The sequence below is a fragment of the Euprymna scolopes genome, chromosome 13 (genome assembly GCF_053919585.1).
Source record: "Euprymna scolopes isolate OS-2025 chromosome 13, ASM5391958v1, whole genome shotgun sequence".
Lineage (NCBI taxonomy): Eukaryota > Metazoa > Mollusca > Cephalopoda > Sepiida > Sepiolidae > Euprymna > Euprymna scolopes.
In genome coordinates, this window is record NC_136494.1 from 126,067,521 (window position 1) to 126,086,549 (window position 19,029).

The 19,029-nt window shown below is 35.0% G+C and overlaps 1 protein-coding gene and 1 pseudogene across 1 annotated transcript in view; both read right to left on the reverse strand.

The window, feature by feature from the left end:
* LOC145292332 (uncharacterized) overlaps positions 1-19,029 on the reverse strand; it is a 50,466-nt gene that overhangs the window by 13,282 nt on the left and 18,155 nt on the right. The gene's annotated exons all lie outside the window — the stretch shown is intronic.
* Positions 9,975-10,120, reverse strand: LOC145292564 (U2 spliceosomal RNA; annotated as a pseudogene).

Below are 19,029 nucleotides of genomic sequence, written 5' to 3' on the forward strand. Positions count from 1 at the left end.
TAAGGCGTGCACATTTAGTCCAATAAAAAATGATAAAAAAACATAAAAATAAATGTTGTGTGTGTGGGCGGGGGGGGGGGTATTTCAGCCTTTGGGTGTAATAATGTTTTATATAAAAATAAATAAATTTTATAATTTTTTTGTCTATCAAATAATTTACGTCGCTAAACAATACATTTACCTTTATTTTTTTTGTAAGAGCATATTTTTACTAGCTTTTATTTTTGTAAATAACGAAAATTTTCGATTTGCTTTTTCTAGGGGGGGGGCTTTCGATTTGCTTTTTATTTGTCGTTTTATGTTTCTAGTGTAATTCCCCCCCACAAAAAAATGAATTTGTCATATTTTGGGATTTGTTTTGTTTATTAAATTGTTAGGTGAAAGTAGAGAATGGTTTCATGAAAAATAATTAAATTTTTTGTTATTTTATGTTTCCAATGTAATGCTTCCCCCCCTCATCCCTTGAAAAATTATCGATTTCTGTATAGCCGTTTAAGGAATAAAATAAAATAAACAAATGAAATCTTTTCAGTTTATTTTCGTAAGTGTTTTTTTTTTGTTTGTTTGAATATTAAAAAAAACAATAAAAGTCAAAAATTTTCCTATCTACACGGAATTATTTTTCCAGCTAGAAACTTACTGAAATTACCAAATGATTTTATTTGGCGAACCTTTGCATTTATGCATAGCATCTAGACGCAAATAACTCTAAAAAAAGTTTTTTAAAAAGGTCGCGGTTGGAAATAATAATTCCAAATAAATTAAATTAAATATATTATCAATATAATTGTTGTTTAAAGTTTATTAAATAATTATTTTAAATAGAATGCTTAAAACAATTCTCTTACTAAAAACATTAACTAAAATACCGTTATTTAGTAAAATCGATTTTTCCTAATGTCATATGCAAATAAGGTGATCACTTAATTGTATATTTTTTGCAAGAATCAGACTATATATATACATATATATATATATATATATATATATATATATATATATATATATATATATATAGAAATAACTGAAAGATTTAAGTAAGACACGTTTGTGTTTATATATATTAATCAAATTGTAAACAAACAAACAGACAGGAATACGAATTTATATATATATATATATATATATATATATATATATATATATATATATATATATATATATATATATATGAATATGGTGCTCATAATCTGTATGTATAAAAAAAATTATAACTTTATTTGCATGCTTTTCATCACAAATGTAAATATGTTAAAATTTTTTTAATGCACACGGACTTTATGGGTATCCTGTATATATTAGGTTGGTGCAAAAGTGATGTCATTTTTTGACGTTCAATTATATATATATAAAAAAAATATAAAAATTTGCTCCAACCTTATATATATATATATATATATATATATATATATATATATATATATATATATTGGTAGGTAGGTATGTGTTCATACTTATACATTTCCAAACGAATTAACCGATTATTAGGACTTTTGAAACACAACTGCTAGGGATAAGATTTGGTAATGTGGGTTATATTTAGTTTTACGATTAAAATATCTTTGATTTGTATTAAATTTGATCCATATTCATTAGACACAAATTGAACAAGATTCTCTGAATTTCACTTTCTTCCTATGATTCATTAAATTTAAAAAATATGCTAGAATCAAAATGATGTAATAAATTTTGATCAAAGTTGGAATAAAAATTCTAGACATAACGTTTAGTCACAGTATATATTTATTTTAATCTTTGTAAAAATACAAAAGTGGTGTAAAACTGTTTTAATCACTAAATTAGCTTTACTCGCCCTGGGACATTTTTTATTCTATGAAGTAATTTTATTTATACACATCTTCCACATTTTGATATGCAACCTTCCTAGTTGCAGTTTTTGAGCAATCATTAATTTGTATGGATGGAACTGCATATCAGTGTGTAGAATTCTTTATAAGTGCTCAATCAGACAATTCCAAGGCCAAAATATGTTTGCGAGCTGAACGTGTGGGAGACTGAGTAACAGAAAGTCTCACAGTTCAAATATTGTCTGGCGTTCAAGCACTTCGAGGCCTTCCAGGTGTATTTCTTTTAAGTTCTGAACCTGTAGCTGTGAAATTTTCTACCCATAGCTGTATTGATTTTCTATTTGGACCAGCACCATGCCGTCCTAACTTGTAATTGAATGAGAAAGTGTTGCAATTACAGATTCACCATTCTTCAAAAACATTTCTACAATAAAAGCATGATGTGCACAAATCCAAACAATATTGCTTGATGGAATACCTTTATATATTACGTCTATATTAACCTTTATATTAACTGAAAAAAAAAATGGCCAGTTATTAGCTAAATAACAACATCGTTAGCACTTGCATATGTTCATTAGCAACATAAAGTTTAAAGTTTCAAATCTGGCCGGTATTTGTTTTTGTTTTTTCTTTTTTTTTTTTTGTAACTTAAATATTTCTTTATTGCTGTCCTAAACAATCATTTTAAAATGGTGTTATTCTTTTATGTATGAAGACACTTTAAAAGAAAATTGTCTCTGTTCCATAAGTTTTATACCAATACATATACAGTAATTGTATACATAATCATAATTCTGTTTATATAGTGGCTCTTATTTTATAAAAAATACTTATGAAAAGTCTTTAAAAAGAAATGCAGTTGATTTGGCAAATATTAATTCAACAAAAGCAAAGATTAAAAGGATTCATTGTTTTGGATATTCAAAGATAAACAGAGATTGTGGATAATGGTGTTAAAGAATTGTGTCATGTTCCTTATTTTTCTAATCTGTTAATGCCCGCCTGATCGTGATTATCTTGTGAACACGAGACTTGATGTGTCATGCTGGCAATAAAGAGAAATGTCGTTCAGTTAGAAACATCTATAAGTTTAAAAATAGCAAAATAATTGGAAACTAAAAGCCTTAACATTCAAAAGTCTCCTGTTATTTAATAAACCTGTTATTATTTTAATATTTTAAGCAGATAAATGCTTCTAAATCAACGACATAAGGAAATTGTGATTAAATTCCTTAAAAGTTTAGTACAAACCTGATGTAATGCAAGATGTAGTATCCAGTGGCAGACAAAAATAAATAAATAAATAAATAAATAAATAAATAAGTGGCTGCTGCTTTTTATTATATGCTGGTGATCTCGTGATGTAACAGAATTTCTCATTACCTCATATGCAAATGAGATGCTATATGCTTGAATAAAAGCCTGTTTTGCTGTAATTGAGCTAGATTTAGAGTAGCGAGTTTTAATAGCAGTGTTTTGAATTTGGAGTCAGGAGCAGTTTGTCGAATTTAAGTCAGGAGCATTTTGTCGAACTTAAGCTTAGAAATTAGTAGTTGAAAGTGCAGAATAGTTAACAATCCATTTGGGAAAGTGCGGAATAGTTAACAGTTCATTTGGGAAAGTGCAGAATAGTTAACAGTCCGTTCGAGAAAATGCAGAATAGTTAAACAGCCATTTAGGAAAGTACAGAATAGTTAAAAATCTACTTTTCGAAAGGGCAAAATAGTTAACAATTGGTTATTTAACTACAGAAACGTGTTTAGCGTTTGCTCTTTTTCGATGCTTAATATTGCTATTGGTGTAAATAAAAACAAAAGAATCTAGAGTTTATTTGTATAACAACATTCCTTAAATAAATATTTTGCATTCCTAAGGATGATGAATAAACAGTATTTTGTCTTTAGTTTTTTTCTTTAATGGAAAAACATTATTCAAGGACTTTTTTATATTAAACATTTGTGAATCAAACGCCTTCTTTTCTTTCTCATTCCTTAAAATCATTAATGAAGCCAATACACGTTCAAAGACAGAAATGCAAAACAAATATTTCCATGTTGTGCTGTAAACATCACGCCAATTCTAATTAGATGATGAACATGACTCACATGATGATTTATATCAACATTCTCATTAATTCAAGATTCACATAAACTTATCTGCTCCTATATGAAAGGTATCTATGTGTATACTTATTCCTGTGATGTTTTTTTATTAAAGTGTCACTTCTTATCAAGGGCCAAATGCCACTTGAGGATATCGAAGATAAGAGTTAGAAATCACGTTTTATTTTCAAACATTCAATCAACACATACTTGTTGTTGAGCTAATGAATATGGTTTGTAAGACATCGCCTTAAAGCTAATTTGATATCTAAACTCTTTGTACCAGGGATTGTATACTTTCCTGCAATCATCATTCACCACATGTTTGTACAGTCTCTAATTGTTCGTCACCTTTACTGGATCAGAATGTGTTCTACTAAAGGGTATATGAGTGGTGGGGAGCATAAAACAAATCTAGGAGACCCTTTTTATAACTGGATTTGTTTGTGAGAAGTGCAGTGTTTGAGTTAAATGTGGATATACATAAGTATAATATTTCGATTTTCATATTTACACACACACACACACACACACACACACACACACATATATATATATATATATATATATATATATATATATATATATATATATATATATATAAATCCCCGAAACAGTATTTCATGGTAAACAACTGATGATCCCTTAAAAAATAAATTATTACTGGTACTATAGTGAATTCGAGAAAGCAAGTTGATGCAGTGATTGCAGGTGATTTAATGACTTACTGATTAAATGGTTTTCTAACGAATGATAAAAAATAATTTTTTTTTGTGTAGTTTTAAAGGTTAAAAACTTCGAAGACTATATATATATATATATATATATATATATATATATATATATATATATATATATATATGTTAGTCAAGTTGGTTTATGACCTAGATATAACTAAGAGAAAATTAGATTTCATTTGTACATAAAGCACTGATGAGAGCAGTTGAGAGTTTCTCCCCTTCTTTTTGTTTATTCCACATTATATCATACTTTAAACAGCTTTAAAATATTCAATATAAGTACAACAATATATTAATTTAATCTAAATTAACTACAGAAAAATTCATCTAGCAAAAAGTACATGAAAAACTGCTTTTCAGTTAATTCATTCCAATATTTTGCCTTCATGAAATCGAGTTATTTAAACAACTTTTCAAATGATTCTACAACATTGAAAATAACCACATTTACATGACTTGGATTTTTTTCTTACAGCATGAAATGCGTTTTTTTCTTTTTTTAAAAAAGTAAATCATTCTGTAATATACTAGTATTCATTAGATTTTACAACTGATCTTGTACCACCATTATTTCTATTTAGTATCTTTTTTACACCATTATTTACATTTTATTTTTCAATTAATGTGATAATAAGCAAAAAATTATAATTACATCTATTTTGCTAACAACATTTACTCGGATGAGATGAGCTATTCATTGAAAATTCATGGATTATGGAAAAAAAAATTTGTGTGTAGTTTTGTGGTGAACTTTGAAGGATAGTTTATTACAAAACTACACACAAAATCGATTACATACATTTCTACTCACACCATAATAATAAAATAAAAACAGGGATGATAATTGGTTTCTTTTTACGCGCTTTCAGAATTTGCAGTCCTGAATATCTGGACAAAGAATTCAAATACCTCACAAACATTTTGAAAACCTTGCAATATCCGACATATTTCATATTGAATGCTAAGAGAAAAGCCACACAAATATTTTCCAGAATAAATAATGATAAAAAATCATACACGCCAGACCTTTCTCTCATAAACATACATCTTCTTTTACCTACACACACCAATAATACAATAATCTATAACACACTAAACAAACTAGAAATTCCTATCGTACAAACCACATCACTAACCATAAGACATATATTAAAAACTACGAAACATCTCCATAACAAACCAGTTTCCAATGGAGGTATATACACTATCCCTTGCCATAATTGCCATCATAAATACGTTGGTGAAACTCAGCGTAAATTGGAAAAAAGGCTCAGTGAACATAAAAGATATATAAAAAATAGCAATTCTCTAAGTGCATTATTCTCTTATTCATTGCAGCATAATCACACCTTTGACTTTAAACAGGCAAAAGTAGTTAAATTTATTTCAAATAAACAGCGCCGGAGACTTCTTGAATCTGCGCTTATCGCAATTTCAAGCACAATTAAACAACGTGCAGGTTTCTATAACATAGCGCCATTAATAAGGAAATCCTTCACGAAAAACACCCGTCTAGCCGAATCCACTGTGAAAAATTTCCCCCACTCTATATCTGTGCCTAAATCAAAACGCGGATTCCATGAGCAAAGCTTCTTTCTTAGAACTGCACGCCTGTGGAACTCTGTTCCGTCTGCCTGCTTCCCACCTGACTACAACTTGGATGTCTTCAAGTCCAACGTTAAAAAATTCCTAATGAACCGCCCCCTTAAGTAAACACTTCATCAAATCTCCACACTAACGTAATGTACTTGCAATAACCCTTATCCCTGAGTGGCTTTCGGGCCTTGATAAGTGGTGACTACTGTGTAAAAAAAAAAAAACTTTTATTAAAAGAACATTATTTAACTGTAGACACAGGTTAACCTTCTCACACCATTCAAACACCCCCTGTAATAATTAACACATAATCTCAATCAATAAATCACATAAAAAACACTCATTTCATTTCTGTTACAAACCTATATTTGAATTTCAACAGATATATCTTTTTTTCAGCAAGAATATTAACTGCGTTCATATTTTTCAAGTTACATTAACGACTATATGACGTCACTAAAATTTCCCTCTCGTTAAGAGCGCCAAGCCTCCCCCCTCCTTTTTGAATTTTCAACGCCTTTTTCCGTTTTTCTGAAATAGAACTGCATGCCACTGCGCACGTGAAACATTTTCAAATATTTTGTACTGGTATTTTTTGTTTCTTAATCTCATTCATCCAGAGGAAGTCTCGAAATAAAGATGAAACGTTGATGAACACATAATACGGTTTGTTCCTTTTTATTTCTCTATTTTGTCGGAATACTATTTCCATTATTTTCATCATATATATATATATATATATATATATATATATATATATATATATATGTCACAATTAATAAAAAATGACATACCTAAAACACATAATTATCATAGATGCAGGAGATTTATATACGACCTTATTTGTATAAATGATAATGATGAATTTGAAAAAATAAGCATTTGATTTATCCTAAAAAGTTAGAATTAAGCTATGAACATAGAGGAACAAACCCTACATTCCTGGATTTAGATATAAAAATTTAAGACAGAATATTTATTTATAAAATGTTTCATAAAAGAAACTCCTTCCCCTTTAAAATAGTACGTATGCCATATAAAAATAGCACATGCCCTATATATATGTGTTTTACGGCAGCATTATGCCCGAGAATAGCACGTGTTACCCTAAATTTGATAGATTTTGTATTTCCAATATCTAATTTAGTAATAAGAATGATTTAAGAAGGTGGTTAAAAATAAAATATTTAAACAGTTTAATTTCTATCTTTACATCACCAACGCTCTGATCCCCATCTGGCATCAATTGAAATGAATGGCTCTCATCTTGAGGAGGCCTCATGTTTTGACAAGCTACTGGGCTTGACCTTTACTTCTGATCTGAAATAGAACACGTACATCAAATCTGTTGCCAAAGCCGCTGGAAAAATGGTGAGATCCTTCTGTCGATCCAGTAGATATCTCACTGCTGATGCAATTCTCTATCTATATAAGAGCCAAGTTTGTCCAAGGATGGAGTACTGTTTCCACATCTGGGAAAGAGCTGTTAGAAAGGACTTATTCTGCCTTGACAGAGTTCAAAATAGACTTCATAGCCTCATAGGAGATGTCTTTTTTTTCTTCCCTGCAACCTTTATCTCACAGAAGAGATGTAGCGAGTTTGTCTTTGCTTTATTGTTATTTTCATGGCAAGTGCTCGACTGAGCTTCAATCAATGGTCCCCTCTTGCCAAACTTTCACAAGAAACGCTTGTCTAGCTGAAAACACTATCAATAATTCCCCCCACTCTTTATCTGTGCCTAAACCTAAAGTAGATTCCATGAACAAGGATAGAAACTCGAAAGCAAGTCAATTTCAATCAGCTGTTAAATGCAAAGTTATCTAGAATACTCCCCCTCCCCGAGAGGAAAAAAAATTGTTTTAGGATTACTACTTAACTTTTTCTGTATAAATATAAACGAAATCATCTCTCTCACCGCGACCCTTTCCCACCCAGTCTGCATGAGGACAGAAACTCGAAAGCAAGTCAATGAACGAAAAGCCTTCAAACGCGTTGGAGGTGTCTTTTTGGATAAGAAATAAGTTTAATGAATATGTCAACAGGTGATAATCTCTGCAGCGGTATTTAAAAAATTATTTTGGTGTTAAATTGTCATTATAATTTCTTTATTTTGACTTAATTTAGTCTAATATATTTTATTTCAGTCAGCCGTTAAATGCAAAGTTATCTAGAATACTCCCTCCCCCCTCCCCGAAAGGAAAAAAAAATTTGTTTCAGGATTACTACTTAACTTTTTCTGTATAAATATAAACGAATGGATAGATCAAATGTTACAGGACAAAAAGTGTCATTTTTGGCCATTTTGAGGCACTTTTTACCTCTTTTGAGCCCTTGTAGGCGAAATGGGAATTTCCACACAAAAAATATTTTTTACTATGCACATCTATATATTGAAATATAATTTGTGACAAAATTTCAGGAAAAACTAATGGACGGTTATCTGTCAATCATCTGGACTAACTGACAGACAAACCCACCAAAAACATAGGTCCATCTGAATTTATATTAAGAACAATGCCCTCCACATTTTGGGAAAGTTTCAGAAAAATCTAATGGATGGATCAAATGTTACGGGACAAAAAGTGTCATTTTTGGCCATTTTTTTTTTACCCCTTTTGAGCCTCTGCGGGCAAAATAGGATTTTTCGCCAAAAAAAAAAAATAAATAAATAAATAAAAACAATTTTTTTACTATGCACATTTATATATAAAAATATAATTTGTGACAAAATTTCAGGAAAAAGTAATGAATGGTCATCCATCAATCATCCGGACTAACGGACAGACGGACCCATTGAAAATATAGTTCCGTCTCTGATAAATCGGGGGAGAAAAATGTTACTCCATACCCCTTGCTTAAAAAAATAAAATAAAATGTAAATGTGTTACAGACCGACTGATGGAGTGACTTGCATGCGACTAAAACTGCCTTAGCATGGAAGGGTTTCCCCTTCCATTGCCAAGGAAAAGTTACAAATGTAAGTGCAGCATCTGTTAAGAACATATACTACACTTTGATCTTAGCCATGTGGCCAAGGAAAAGTTACAAACATATGTACAGCATGTAATAAGAACAGATACTACACTTTGATCTTGTTTATATATTTTATTGAGAAAGAAAAAATTGAACATAAAAAACGTACAAAAAATTCAATTCAACAAAATTAGGCACAAGGCCCTACAAGAAATTGGGAGGGGGAGGGTACAGGGTCTTTTTGACTATGTAACAGATGAGACTTTGAAGTCTTACTCTTGACTGGCAACATTTACCAAAATACCTCAATCACTCTGTGGATCCTAATCTAACTAATAACCCCAGCGTTCAATGTAAAATTTAACTATGTACAATTTGTATATTCATTTCTGTATGTTGTGTGTGCATTTTTTTTTTTTTTTTTTTTTTTTTTTTTTCCAAAAGGCCAAGAAAAGTGTATTTATTTGCTCCCCCACCGAGCAAATTAGGCACAAGGCCGATTTTTAATGTGAGGAGTGAAGGGGAAATGGGGACCAACTCCCCGGGGAGTAGGTGAGCTGGATAGTGACAGCTGGTATGAAGGGTTGCTCCTACATTGACTAAGGTCTTACATGTGGGATTGTCCCCCCACATATGGTCTTTGCTTGCAGTATCTGCCGGACAGATGGTATTTATTTGCTCCCCCACTGAGCAAATTAGGCACAAGGCCGTTTTTAATGTGAGGTAAAAACCAGCTCCCCTAAAAGTAGGCAAAAAGGGGGCACTCTGGTTACCAAAAATAATAATTGTCCCAGTATAGAGGGTTTCCCCTCCATTGACTGGTACAAATTATCTTAAGTGCAGTATCTGCCGGACAGATACTACACGTTGATCTTGGCCAAAAGGCCAAGAAAATCTTAAAAAGCTAAGAACAGCATTTATTAACAATAGATATTTGATAACTAAAAAGACTAAGCACAAAAGTGTTACAGACCGACGGACCGACGGACCGACGGAGTGACTTATAGAGTTGCTTGCACGCAACTAAAAAGTTTAATACCTTAAATGGAAATAACAGTAATGTATTCTATTTTCATTTCCTTCATAAGCATGGGAGAGGAATTAATCTTAAAATTTTTATCTATTTTTTTTTTTTACACGGTGGTCACCACTTATCAAGGCCCGGAAGCCACTCAGGGATAAGGGCTATTGCGTGTACAGTACGTTAGTGTGGAGATTTGATGAAGTATTTACTTAAGGGGGCGATTCATTAGGAATTTGTTAACGTTAGACTTGAAGACATCCAAGTTGTAGTCAGGTGGGAAGCAGGCAGACGGAACAGAGTTCCACAGGCGTGCAGTTCTAAGAAAGAAGCTTTGTTCATGGAATCCACGTTTTGATTTAGGCACAGATAAAGAGTGAGGGAAATTTTTCACAGTGGATTCGGCTAGACGGGTGTTTTTCGTGAAAGATTGGAGAGGGGGAACCAGAGATTGGAGTTCAGACGAACACCTGCCATGGAAATAACGATAAAACAAGGATAGGCTCGCAACGTCTCTTCTGTGGGAGAGAGGTTGCAGGGTAGAGAAAAGGACATCCCCCACTAAGCCACAAAGACTATTTTGTACTCTGTCAAGGCAGGATAGGCTGTTTTTAGCCGCTCCTGCCTAGGTGTGGCCACAGGACTCCATCCTTGGACGTATTTGGCTTTTATTTAGATAGAGAATTGCATCAGCAGTGAGATATCTTCTGGAGCGGTAGAAGTATCCCACCATCTTTCCAGCGACCTTGGCAACAGACCTGATGTATGTGTTCCATTTCAGATCAGGAGTAAAGGACAAACGCAGAAGCTTGTCAAAACACCGGACTTCTCCTAGACGAGAGCCATCCATTTCAATTGATGCCAGATTGGGATCAGAGAATTAATGATGTAAAGATAGGAGTTTGGTTTTAGATGCATTATAGGTAACCAGCCACGCCTTCCCCCATTGAACCACGCGCTCGAGATTAGAGGAGAGAGAATCAGAGAGAACTTTGTTATTTACACTCTTTGATGTGTTGCCGTAGATGGTCGTGTTATCAGCATAGATGTCAACAAATGATTTAAGTATGTGTTTAGGGAGGTCATTGATGTAGATCAGAAAGAGGGTTGGGCCCAGGATTGCCCCCTGAGGGACTCCAGCATTAATACTGCAGGCCTCTGATTTTTGTCCATCGACCACTACTCTTATGACCCTATCAGAGAGAATTGATTTAATGATTGAGAAAACATTTCCAGTTATACCGTAGCTGGAAATCTTGTGAAGTAGGCCCTTATGCCATACCTTGTCGAAGGCCTTTGATATGTCAAGAGCAATTGCCCTAGAAAGGAAGCCTTTGTAAAGAGACTCACTAATCCTGTGAGATATAAACATTAGCACATCTGCGGTAGATCTTGCAGAACGGAAACCATATTGTGTGTCACTAAGAAGATTGTTTCTGCTGAGGTGGTTTACTATTTCTCTATTTAATATGGATTCCAGAAACTTACTCATAACACAGAGGAGACTTATTGGTCTGTACTGAGAGGAAGATGACTTATCACCTGAATTCTTAAATACAGGGCATACTCATGAGGTTTTCCAGGGTGTTGGAAAGCATTTCTCATTAAGGCAACGCTTAAACAGTTTCGTAAGTATGGGAGCAAGTTCTGGTTGGATCTTTTTTAACACTGTAATTGAGATGCCGTCAGGGCCAGTTGCTTTACTGGAATCAAGGTTCTTGATTAGCTTGGCTACCTCATGCACAGATATTTGTATGTTGCATAGCGTGTTGTCTGTTATAGGAGGAAATACGGGGAGTTGATGACCTTCGTCGCATAGGGTAGAATTAGCTGCAAAGTTCTTGGTAAATAGTTTGGCCTTGTCTGATGCTGACGAGATGACCTCTGGTCCATTGATAATGGTTGAGATAGAACGCATGCTTCTGTTCAGGATCCTATTTGCTATTTGCCAAAACTGATGGGAACCAAGCCACTGCTCAGCTACTTTGGACTTAATGGACTGAGCATATAGCTCTTTTGCACTTTTTGTTACTCTTGTACAGTGGTTGCTGGCAGTCCTGAAAGCAGCTTTAGTCATAGTGTATCCATTACGTTGGTATCTATGGAAAAAGTGATTTCTGTGCGCGATGGCAGCAGCACATTCTGGGGAGAACCATGGCTGGTTGTTAGGTTTTTGTTGGAATTTTTTAGATTGTATGAATCGGTCTATTCCTACAATTAACCGTTCGGTCAGGTCTGATACTATAGAGGAAACTTCCTTTTTAAACATGGAATGCAGAGGTAGATCAGATATGAATATACGGAAGCTATCCCAGTCAGCTATAGAGTATCGATATACAGTACGGTGGAAAGGTACGTCTGGGGACTTATTACATTGCATTTTTATCTTAACTGCTACAACAGAGTGGTCGGAGGATCCCAAAGGAGATAGAATGGAACATGAACATAGCTCAGGGAAAGTTGTGAGGAAAAGGTCTAGGAGGCTTGCATACTGACCAGTAGTATCGGGCACACGGGTGTGTTCATGAACAATCTGAGTGAGGTCATAGGCAGTGGCAAAATCATGACAAAACCTCCCCTCGTCATCGGTTTTATTTGAGTGGGTCAGCCATTCTACATTATGGACATTGAAGTCACCGCAAATGTGAATGTTAGCCGAAGGATGAGCAGACAGGGTGTGGTCAATTTTCTCAGATATGCTCTTAAAGATAGTAACCCCACTGTTGTGGGGGCGATAAAGGCCAAATATAAATGCAGTGGTGTAAGCTAGTCCAACCTGGAAGCACATATAAGATAAATTAGGGTCTTCACTGGAGATATCCCGACTACACGGAAAGCCATCTTTAATGTAGGCACATATTCCATGCCCATGGCGATCTTGGGGGTCAGATTTAGATGTTAAGTTAGAGTATCCTTTAATTATGAACTCGTCTAAAGAAGTGGTTGGCCCTATGCCAGTTTCGCTTAGGAAAGAATATGTTCGGTTTCGTCTCTTGTTATTTGATTTCAACCTCTGGAAAGTCGGAACGTAGACCCCTGATGTTGGAGAAGGAGACCTAGTAGTAGGAGTTTACGTTGGAAGATGGGGTTCTAGGTTTATTCGAATTTTTTTTCTGGAGGTATTTCATTTTGAGGTTTTGGGATTTGTGGAACAGGTCGGCATACTTGGTTAGAGCAGTACAGAGAGGGAAAGTAAGAGAGAAAAAGACAGGGAAAATTTTTTGTTTTTTGTAGCACATGAAAAGGTAAAGCCGTAACAATTACCCACTAGTATGGCATCGAGAGGCCCCACCAGAAACTGCTGTATGGTCCAGAATCCATTCACCAAATGGCAATACAGCAGTCCCAGTACTTTGCGCCTGCTGATAGGACAGCCTCATTAGTGGTTAATCCAAGGTTCGGGTCCCTGACTATCAGGCGATAACGTCAACCCAGACAAAACGTTTACCTCCAGCACCCTTACTAGTGACATGGCCACAAGGATAGACATAGAGATAGAAAATTTCCGACATCTCAGACTACTGTTCACCAAGTACGACCGACCTTTAAAGCAGCTTTTTCTTCACCATTTGTCAGAAAAATCACTCACTTGAATGAGGACTGAAGGATAAAAAAGGAGAAGTGAGAGTTACTGGAGCTGCCGATAACACATCCACTGTATTATCTACTCTCCATCTTCAAATATCTTTAATTTCGAATTAGAACCACGTAAGTAAATATTAATAAGTTCTTTAACCCCCCCCTTTTTTTTCTTTTTAATGGTGAGTAGGCAACGCATTGTGGATGCGTTATCGGGAGCTCTCGTTCATCTCGCTTCTCCTTATTTGTCCCTCATTTCTCATCTCGAATGAGTGATTTTTCTGACAAAGGGTGAAGATAAAGCTGCTCTCCAGGACGGCAGTACTTCATGAACAGTAGCCTGAGATGTTGTAAATCTTCTGTTTCTATGTCTATCCTCGTAGCCATGTCACTAGTAAGGGTGCTGGAGGCAAACGTTTCATCTGGGCTGACGTTATCCGCCTGATAGTCAGGGACCCGAACCTTGGATTAACCACTAAGGAGGCTGTTCTATCAGCACATGTTAAGTACTGGGGCTGCTGTATTGCCATCTGGTGAATGGATTCCAGACCATGCAGTAGCTTCTGGTGGGGCCTTTCGATGCCATACTAGTGGGTAATTGTTACAGCTTTACCTTATCATGTGCTACAAAAAAAAAATTCCTATATTTTTCTCTCCGACTTTCCAGAGGTTGAAATCAAATAACAAGAGACGAAACCGAACATATTCTTTCCTAAGCGAAACTGGCATAGGGCCAACCACTTCTTTAGACGAGTTCATAATTAAAGGATACTCTAACTTAACATCTAAATCTGACCCCCAAGATCGCCATGGGCATGGAATATGTGCCTACATTAAAGATGGCTTTCCGTGTAGTCGGGATATCTCCAGTGAAGACCCTAATTTATCTTATATGTGCTTCCAGGTTGGACTAGCTTACACCACTGCATTTATATTTGGCCTTTATCGCCCCCACAACAGTGGGGTTACTATCTTTAAGAGCATATCTGAGAAAATTGACCACACCCTGTCTGCTCATCCTTCGGCTAACATTCACATTTGCGGTGACTTCAATGTCCATAATGTAGAATGGCTGACCCACTCAAATAAAACCGATGACGAGGGGAGGTTTTGTCATGATTTTGCCACTGCCTATGACCTCACTCAGATTGTTCATGAACACACCCGTGTGCCCGATACTACTGGTCAGTATGCAAGCCTCCTAGACCTTTTCCTCACAACTTTCCCTGAGCTATGTTCATGTTCCATTCTATCTCCTTTGGGATCCTCCGACCACTCTGTTGTAGCAGTTAAGATAAAAATGCAATGTAATAAGTCCCCAGACGTACCTTTCCACCGTACTGTATATCGATACTCTATAGCTGACTGGGATAGCTTCCGTATATTCATATCTGATCTACCTCTGCATTCCATGTTTAAAAAGGAAGTTTCCTCTATAGTATCAGACCTGACCGAACGGTTAATTGTAGGAATAGACCGATTCATACAATCTAAAAAATTCCAACAAAAACCTAACAACCAGCCATGGTTCTCCCCAGAATGTGCTGCTGCCATCGCGCACAGAAATCACTTTTTCCATAGATACCAACGTAATGGATACACTATGACTAAAGCTGCTTTCAGGACTGCCAGCAACCACTGTACAAGAGTAACAAAAAGTGCAAAAGAGCTATATGCTCAGTCCATTAAGTCCAAAGTAGCTGAGCAGTGGCTTGGTTCCCATCAGTTTTGGCAAATAGCAAATAGGATCCTGAACAGAAGCATGCGTTCTAGCTCAACCATTATCAATGGACCAGAGGTCATCTCGTCAGCATCAGACAAGGCCAAACTATTTACCAAGAACTTTGCAGCTAATTCTACCCTATGCGACGAAGGTCATCAACTCCCCGTATTTCCTCCTATAACAGACAACACGCTATGCAACATACAAATATCTGTGCATGAGGTAGCCAAGCTAATCAAGATTCCAGTAAAGCAACTAGCCCTGACGGCATTCCAATTATAGTGTTGAAAAAGCTTCAACCAGAACTTGCCCCCATACTTACAAAACTGTTTAAGCATAGCTTTAAAGAGAAGTGCTACCCAACACTCTGGAAAACCGCATCAGTAGCAGGTCATAAGTCGTCTCCTTGTCAGTACAGATCAATAAGTCTCCTGTGTGTCATGAGTAAGTTGCTGGAATCCATATTAAATAGAGAAGTAGTCAACCATCTCAACAGAAATAACCTTCTTAGTGACATGAAATATGGTTTCCATTCTGCCAGATCTACAGCGGATGTGCTAATGGTTATATCTCATAGGATAAGTGAATCTCTTGACAAAGGCTTCCTCTCTAGGGCAATTGCCTTTGACATATCAAAAGCCGTCGATAAAGTATTGCATAAGGCCTACTTCACAAGATTTTCAGCTACGGTATAACTGGAAATGTTTTCTCAATCATTAAATCATTTCTCTCTGATAGGCTCATAAGAGTAGTGGTTGATGGGCAGGAATTAGAGGCCTGCAGTATTAATGCTGGAGTCCCTCAAGGGTCCATCCTGGGCTCAACTCTCTTCCTGATCTACATCAATGATCTACCAAAACACATACTTAAATCATTTGTAGACATCTATGCTGATGACACAACCATCTATGGCAACACATCAAAGGCCGTAATTGACAAAGTTCTATCTGATTCTCTCTCTTCTGATCTCAAGTGTGTGGTACAGTGGGGGAAGAGGTGGCTGGTTACTTTTAATGCATCTAAAACCAAACTCCTATCTTTACATCATCAACGCTCTGATCCCCATCTGGCATCAATTGAAATGGGTGGTTCTCGACTAGGGGAACCTCCATGTTTTGATAAGCTTCAGGGCTGAAATGGAACATATACATCAAGTCTATTGGCAAGGTCACTGGAAAAATGGTAGGACCTTTCTACCGCTCCAGAAGATATCTCACTGCTGATGCAATTCTCTATCTATATAAAATCCAAGTACGTCCAAGGATGGAGTCCTGTGGCCACATCTGGGCAGGAGCTGCTAAAAACAGTCTATCCTGCCTTGACAGATTACAAAATAGGCTTTGTGGCATTGTGGGGGATGCCCTTTTCTCTTTCCTGCAGCCTCTCTTCCACAGAAGAGACGTTGTGGCCCTGTCTTTGTCTTATCGTTACTTCCATGACAAGTGCTCGTCTGAGCTCCAATCTCTGGTCCCCTCTAACCAATCTTTCACGAGAAGCACCCGTCTAGCTGAAACCACAGTCAAAAATTTTCCCCACTCTTTATCTGTGCTAAAACCAAAACGTAGATTCCATGAACAAAGCTTCTTTCTTAGAACTGCACGCCTGTGGAACTATGTTCCGTCTGCCTGTTTCCCACCTGACCACCACCTGGATGTCTTCAAGTCCAAAATAAATAAATTCCTGTTGAACCGCCCCCTTAAGTAAGACACTTTATCAAATCTCAACACTAACGTACTGTACACGCAATAACCTTTATTCCTGAGTGGCTTCCGGGCCTTGATAAGTGGTAACCACCTTGTAAAATATATATATATATATACATATATATATATATATATATATAGATATATTATAGGAAGAACTTGAAATCTTATTAGATTAGACACTATCCTCGACTGTCTAAAGCGTCTCTGTAGAGGGGTTTGTCAGTAATGAGTATAGTTTTCCCTGATTAAATATTTTTATTAAATCCTTGTATTTACGATTTTACCTCAGGTATCAGCACGAAGGTGAATACTCCACTAGATTAGATGAATTCTTGTTTTATAATCCAGTAAGATCAGGATATCACAAGAAAAATATGCTATAACATATTTATTAATCACGATGAATTTAAAACTAAAATGTGAAAAAGCCAGCTGATCGGTTTCGGACCTCACTCAACGGAGCTAAAATCGAGGTTAATAACGATTTAGCAAACAATATATGAGATGGAAATATGTCAGGGGATAAGTAGAAAAAAACAAGAACAGAAGCAGATGGTAACTACAATAAGTCCTAAAAGGTTTTCTCTTTGCAAATAGAAGGTCTCACGGAAACAACAATATAAATAATTTCTAAAATGTTCAAATGAAAGGGAGTGTGACCTGCTCAAAACGGAAAACAAGTCGAAACTGAAGTTCAAGGCACAGACACAATTATTTATTAAGTGTTCACAGTGAAACATCCTGTATATATAGCAGTATAAAAATGTGATAATGGCAAGTAAGCTACACGATTATTCGGTGGAATTTATAGTTTATAGCCGGGCTGAAGTCTAAAACAATCCATAGAATGTAAATAATGCGTTTAACCAGAAATTTTCTTGAAATGTAAAACTAGTTCTAGTGGACTTCATAATATTTTATGCTAAAATTCAGTTCTACTCAATACTGAGCATTATATATATATATATATATATATATATATATATATATATATATAATACGAGCAAACAGTTAATAAAACATGTTAAAAAACACTTTGAAATGAGTTAAAAACATATTTAATCTGAAAAGGAAACACTAGATAAGTGGACAGTCCTTAATCCGTGGAGTTTCGAAGAAATACTTTCCTTCTCATCAGAGGGTAGGAATTAGCAAAATGCGGGATAGGATTTTGCATGCAAAAGTATTTGATGAAACAAGAAGTAAGTCAAAGATCTTACTTGATAACAAAAAAAGTGAAGCAGAGGGAATATAGTGAAGAAAATATGTAACTTCAATTACGGAATTGTTGGATTTTATTTGTGCAAATGGAAATTCAATTAACTTTCTTAAAGTTACATATTTGGATTTTACCGTCACTGGATTATTTATCTTCCACCAGACTATCCATTTATGTGTAATCACCTTTTTCTTCACCATATTCCCTCTGCTTCACTTTTTTTGTGTTTTTAACATATTTTATTAACTGTTTGCTTGTATTATAAGCTCTATCTCCTATTTTTGTTTTATCGAGCTTTTACATCTGGCTGAGATAACTTTATAAATATTAATTCTGTAATGTTTATAATATACTTTAATTTTACCATCTTGGATCATTTTGGTAAATTTAATTGTAATTTTTATTTTATAAATATATATATATATATATATATATATATATATATATATATATATATACACGTTTTATTTTTTGTTACCGTATTTTTCTGTTAAGTTACATTATTGTTTCGGCTACAGAGGGTAGGAATTAGCAAAATGCGGATCGGATTTTGCATGC